Here is a 6808-nt window from a genome sequence, read left to right on the forward strand (position 1 = left end):
TTTTATTTTTTCTCTCTCTCCAGTTTTATTGGTAATAAAAAAACATAGTTGGTGTGACATAGGCGAGTCCAGTTACATATTGTGGAGTAAAATGTTATGACGAACACAGAAACAGCAGCTGGGGATGCTGCTCTCTCTCTCTCTCTCTCTCTCTCTCTCTCTCTCTCTCTCTCTCTCTCTCTCTCTCTCTCTCTCTCTCTCTCTCAGGACCTAATGATGCTGCTCTCTCTCTCTCTCTCTCTCTCTCTCTCTCTCTCTCTCTCTCAAGACCTAAGGATGCTGTTTTCTCTCTCTCTATCTCTCTCAGGCCCTAAGGATACTGCTCTCTCTCTCTCTCTCTCAAGACCTAAGGATGCTGCTCTCTCTCTCTCTCTCTCTCAAGACCTAAGGATGCTGCTTTCTCTCTCTCTCTCTCTCTCTCTCTCTCTCTCTCTCTCTCTCTCTCTCTCTCTCTCTCTCTCTCTCTCTCTCTCTCAGGCCCTAAGGATGCTGCACTCTCTCTCTCTCTCTCTCTCAAGACCTAAGGATGCTGCTCTCTCTCAAGACCTGAGGATGCTGCTCTCTCTCTCTCTCTCAAGACCTAAGGATGTTGCTCTCTCTCTCTCTCTCTCAAGACCTAAGGATGCTGCTCTCTCTCTCTCAAGACCTAAGGATGCTGCTCTCTCTCTCTCTCTCAAGACCTAAGGATGCTGCTCTCTCTCTCTCTCTCTCTCTCTCTCTCTCTCTCTCTCTCTCTCTCTCTCTCTCTCTCTCAAGACCTAAGGATGCTGCTCTCTCTCTCTCAAGACCTAAGGATGCTGCTCTCTCTCTCTCTCTCTCTCAAGACCTAAGGATGCTGCTCTCTCTCTCTCTCTCTCTCTCAAGACCTAAGGATGCTGCTCTCTCTCTCTCTCTCTCTCTCAAGACCTAAGGATGCTGCTCTCTCTCTCTCTCTCAAGACCTAAGGATGCTGCTCTCTCTCTCTCTCTCTCTCTCTCTTTCTCTCTCTCTCTCAAGACTAAATTTCAGTAAAAGAGTGTTAGAGTTGTTTAGATTATTGCTTTTTTTGTAATTATCTCAATATTGCTGCTTTTTATTATTATTATTATTATTATTATTATTATTATTATTATTATTATTATTATTATTATTGTTGTTGTTATTACTTTTTTGTTATTTTTCTTACTGTTATTATTGTCAATATTATTTTTATTAATATTATTAATGTTATTATTAGTAGTAATATTATTATTATTGTTATTGTTAATATTATTATTATTTTAATTATTATTATTTCTATTTTTTTGTTGTTGCCATTATAATTATTATTATTCTCGTGATTATTATTATTACAATTGTTATTGTTGATGTCATTATTATGGTCGTAATTATTATTATTACAATTGTTATTGTTGATGTCATTATTATGGTCGTAATTATTATTATTACAATTGTTATTGTTGATGTCTTTATTATGGTCGTAATTATTACTATCATTATTGATGGTGTTATTATAAATAATAATTCAAAATTCCGAGATTTTTTTTTCTGTCCCATAGATTCACACTTTTTTTTTCCCAGCTGCCTCGGTAAAACAAATGAAAATAAATTCATCATCTTAATGGACACCATCAATCTCTGTCTGCCTCTTCTCTTCCTTTTATACGACAAGTTGGATTATCCAACTGATATGCTGGATTATCTGGGACTTGGATAATACCTGTTGCAGAAAAATTATATTCTGAAAGCATGCGTGAATTGTTGTTAGAATTGTTGTGTGTGTGTGTGTGTGTGTGTGTGTGTGGATGGATGTTTGTGTGTGTGAGTAGGTATATAAACTCTCTTTGTAGATTATGTAAGATAACAAACAATTCTATGTATGTATATATATATATATATATATATAATATATATATTATATATATATATATATATATATATATATATATATATATATATATATATATATATATATATAAATATATATATAAGATCACAGTAAACAGGTGGTATTATAATATACAAAGCAACCACTGTGAAAAAAAATAGTGAAATTCCTAGCGCTTTCCTTGATAACGTGAGAAATCACGAAAGCTCTTGGAAGTTCACTATTTTTTTCACAGTGGTTGCTTTGTGCATATATATTTATATACAGTTCATCACATTTTTAAATATTCAGATTAAACTAAAAATTCAAATGGAAGTGTTTCTTACCTGTGGTATAGATCTTGCATCGACCTTACGAATGATATTTTATATCGTCTGAGATTTTCCTTTGTTTACTAAAGGTTCACCTGCAACAACATTCTTCCTTCTGCATTTGTTCTTCAGATTTTACGTTCGTAAAATCTTGTCTTGAGTGTGTAAAGGAAGTTTGTGGAGATTTATAGGTCTATGCTCTGGTATGGAAGAGGTGCCGATTCCTTCACTTTATTTGCTACAGTTGTCGTAGACTTCTACTGTGACTACTTGGCTGTTTATCATGTTTGGAAAATCCTTATCGTAGAATCTCTCACACTTTCCAGGAAGGACTTGTCTAAAACATTAAATATCGCCTTGTGAAAGCTTTGTTTCTAGCACTCCTTACGTTATATATTATCATGCACACAAAATATATTACGGAGTCGCATCCAACCTGTTTAGTGTTTACATGAAATGCAAACAGCAAACTTCAGTAGCAGAACTATTGTAATCTGCCATATCGGGTGACACTGAGAATTGGTCTCATTCCAGTGGAGACTAAAGACTTGGTATGCTTTTTCTAGTCTTGAGACAGCGAGATACGAGATACTAGGGATTTTCAGGACCTCTCTGGTGAAAAGGTTCGTCACTGTCTATCAACCAAGGGGGCGACAACAGCGAGACTATCAGTCGTAACTGTTGTCAATCTAGCAAGACTATCAGTCATAACTGTTGTCAAGTTAACGAGACCATTCAGATTCTGGCTAACTGAGGAGGGATCATGAAATGCTGAAATTGTCACTGGAATTGCACTGTGAGAGATGAAGAAATCATTGTGAGACGGTGATTATGCTCTTGTGTAGCGAGTGACACCTGAGAGGATCTCTGGTAGTGAGCGACACCTAAGAGGACCTCTGGTAGCGAGTGACACCTAAGAGGACCTCTGGTAGCGAGAGACACCTGAAAGGTCCTTTAGTAGGGAGCAACACCTATGAGGACCTCTTGCAACGAGCAACACCTACGAGGACCTCTTGCAACGAGTGCCGGGATGAAACTCAAACAGCGAGGCGAGATGGAACCCTTCCTGCATCTGCTGGAATTGAGTTGCCATACGTCACTACCTTCCCACCACCCAGCCTTGTCTTTCCACCTCTTCTTCCCTTTGAGGAGAGCACGCTTAATGCCCGTCAGGGGCTCTTGATCTATAGAACTGGAGTTACCCAAACCCCTCCCCCCTTTCTTCGAATCACACCTGTTGCCCTCCAATTCACTGTGGAACTCTTACGGGCCTACCGCATCTCGTCTCGAACTTGGTATAGGCTTGTGAATGGTAAAAAGTTGTATGAACGGTAAATAATACCTACGAAATGAAGAATTAGACACATGTGTAACACCTAGGTGTCTATTTGTAGATGTTTCGCCTATGGGTATCCGTTACCTAGCTTTATACCAATATTTCCACAGTAGGATCAATTTTCTTCGTTCATCAGTCAACATTAGAGGATATAAAGTCCTCGGTCTCTCACCAACACTTACAACAATGTTTAGACACGTTTAGAAAGTATTTTTTCGTGTTGTTGTTGTTGTTAGCACATCTGTCGTTCCCCACCGAGGCAGAGTGACCAAAAAAACAAGAAAAAACACTTTCATCATTACTTACTCCATCACTGTCTTGTCAGAGGCGTGCTGACACTACAAGAGATTAAGATACGCCCCTATAATATTCTCGAGTATCAACCTGGCTGTTGTTTATGGGCTTGCGGGCAGCAGGCAACAATAGTCTGACTGGTCAGGCAGTCGCTTGTCCTTATAACGAGCTGTGGGAGGAATTAAACTTTATTAAACCGTGCACAGGTTTAGTAAGGTTTTAATGGTTGCTCATCTGTGTACCTAGCTTTCTCATATACCTCCCTCGGGTATGTGCCTCGCGTTTCAAGCAGTCTATCCCAAACCATGGAACGGGTGGGATTTGAACTCATGGTGAGTGAGTCGTAATACTCCAGGTCAGCTGGACTGGAATTTTACGTAGCCAATGGGCCAGCTGGGTACAATAAGATTCATCCAACTAGGTATATTTATACACCATAGGGAGGTTAGCATGGGCCACCACAAATGCAAGTCTTTTTTATAGATGAATATCCCCCTAACGTGGTTGTAGTGAACTTAGCTCTTGTCCCCTCAAAGCAGCCATCATGACACAAAATCGTAATGACACGATTGCAGACAAACCAAGGAACTGGTGTGGTTTCAACCAGTTCCCCGATTCGCTTTCATATATATATATATATATATATATATATATATATATATATATATATATATATATATATATATATATATATATATATATATATATATATATATATATATATATATATGTAAATATATATATATATATATATATATATATATATATATATATATATATATATATATATATATATATATATATATATATATATATACATATATATATATATATATATATATATATATATATATATATATATATATATATATATATATATATATATACAATGGGCTAGTAACCCCTTCTCCTGTAGACATTTACTAAAAAAGAGAAGAAGAAAAACTTTATAAAACTGGGATGCTTAAATGTGCGTGGATGTAGTGCGGATGACAAGAAACAGATGATTGCTGATGTTATGAATGAAAAGAAGTTGGATGTCCTGGCCCTAAGCGAAACAAAGCTGAAGGGGGTAGGAGAGTTTCAGTGGGGGGAAATAAATGGGATTAAATCTGGAGTATCTGAGAGAGTTAGAGCAAAGGAAGGGGTAGCAGTAATGTTAAATGATCAGTTATGGAAGGAGAAAAGAGAATATGAATGTGTAAATTCAAGAATTATGTGGATTAAAGTAAAGGTTGGATGCGAGAAGTGGGTCATAATAAGCGTGTATGCACCTGGAGAAGAGAGGAATGCAGAGGAGAGAGAGAGATTTTGGGAGATGTTAAGTGAATGTATAGGAGCCTTTGAACCAAGTGAGAGAGTAATTGTGGTAGGGGACCTGAATGCTAAAGTAGGAGAAACTTTTAGAGAGGGTGTGGTAGGTAAGTTTGGGGTACCACGTGTAAATGATAATGAGAGCCCTTTGATTGAACTTTGTATAGAAAGGGGTTTAGTTATAGGTAATACATATTTTAAGAAAATGAGGATAAATAAGTATACAAGATATGATGTAGGGCGAAATGACAGTAGTTTGTTGGATTATGTATTGGTAGATAAAAGACTGTTGAGTAGACTTCAGGATGTACATGTTTATAGAGGGGCCACAGATATATCAGATCACTTTCTAGTTGTAGCTACACTGAGAGTAAAAGGTAGATGGGATACAAGGAGAATAGAAGCATCAGGGAAGAGAGAGGTGAAGGTTTATAAACTAAAAGAGGAGGCAGTTAGGGTAAGATATAAACAGCTATTGGAGGATAGATGGGCTAATGAGAGCATAGGCAATGGGGTCGAAGAGGTATGTGGTAGGTTTAAAAATGTAGTGTTAGAGTGTTCAGCAGAAGTTTGTGGTTACAGGAAAGTGGGTGCAGGAGGGAAGAGGAGCGATTGGTGGAATGATGATGTAAAGAGAGTAGTAAGGGAGAAAAAGTTAGCATATGAGAAGTTTTTACAAAGTAGAAGTGATGCAAGGAGGGAAGAGTATATGGAGAAAAAGAGAGAGGTTAAGAGAGTGGTGAAGCAATGTAAAAAGAGAGCAAGTGAGAGAGTGGGTGAGATGTTATCAACAAATTTTGTTGAAAATAAGAAAAAGTTTTGGAGTGAGATTAACAAGTTAAGAAAGCCTAGAGAACAAATGGATTTGTCAGTTAAAAATAGGAGAGGAGAGTTATTAAATGGAGAGTTAGAGGTATTGGGAAGACGGAGGGAATATTTTGAGGAATTGTTAAATGTTGATGAAGATAGGGAAGCCGTGATTTCGTGTATAGGGCAAGGAGGAATAACATCTTGTAGGAGTGAGGAAGAGCCAGTTGTGAGTGTGGGGGAAGTTCGTGAGGCAGTAGGTAAAATGAAAGGGGGTAAGGCAGCCGGGATTGATGGGATAAAGATAGAAATGTTAAAAGCAGGTGGGGATATAGTTTTGGAGTGGTTGGTGCAATTATTTAATAAATGTATGGAAGAGGGTAAGGTACCTAGGGATTGGCAGAGAGCATGCATAGTTCCTTTGTATAAAGGCAAAGGGGATAAAAGAGAGTGCAAAAATTATAGGGGGATAAGTCTGTTGAGTATACCTGGTAAAGTGTATGGTAGAGTTATAATTGAAAGAATTAAGAGTAAGACGGAGAATAGGATATCAGATGAACAAGGAGGCTTTAGGAAAGGTAGGGGGTGTGTGGACCAGGTGTTTACAGTGAAACATATAAGTGAACAGTATTTAGATAAAGCTAAAGAGGTCTTTGTGGCATTTATGGATTTGGAAAAGGCGTATGACAGGGTGGATAGGGGGGCAATGTGGCAGATGTTGCAAGTGTATGGTGTAGGAGGTAGGTCACTGAAAGCAGTGAAGAGTTTTTACGAGGATAGTGAGGCTCAATTTAGAGTATGTAGGAAAGAGGGAAATTTTTTCCCAGTAAAAGTAGGCCTTAGACAAGGATGTGTGATGTCACCGTGGTTGTTTAATAT

The 6808-nt window shown here is 37.8% G+C and overlaps 1 protein-coding gene across 1 annotated transcript in view; it reads right to left on the minus strand.

Annotated features, from left to right (window-relative positions):
- The window catches only part of LOC128700371 (gonadotropin-releasing hormone receptor), a 71907-nt gene extending 68480 nt beyond the window's left edge, over positions 1–3427 (minus strand). The window contains exon 1 of the mRNA XM_053793531.2: positions 2194–3427. The gene's annotated coding sequence lies outside the window, so the exon portion shown is untranslated. The remainder of the gene's footprint in view (positions 1–2193) is intronic.
- Positions 3428–6808: the final 3381 nt, after the last annotated feature.

The sequence above is a fragment of the Cherax quadricarinatus genome, chromosome 71 (genome assembly GCF_038502225.1).
Source record: "Cherax quadricarinatus isolate ZL_2023a chromosome 71, ASM3850222v1, whole genome shotgun sequence".
In the NCBI taxonomy this organism is placed as follows: domain Eukaryota; kingdom Metazoa; phylum Arthropoda; class Malacostraca; order Decapoda; family Parastacidae; genus Cherax; species Cherax quadricarinatus.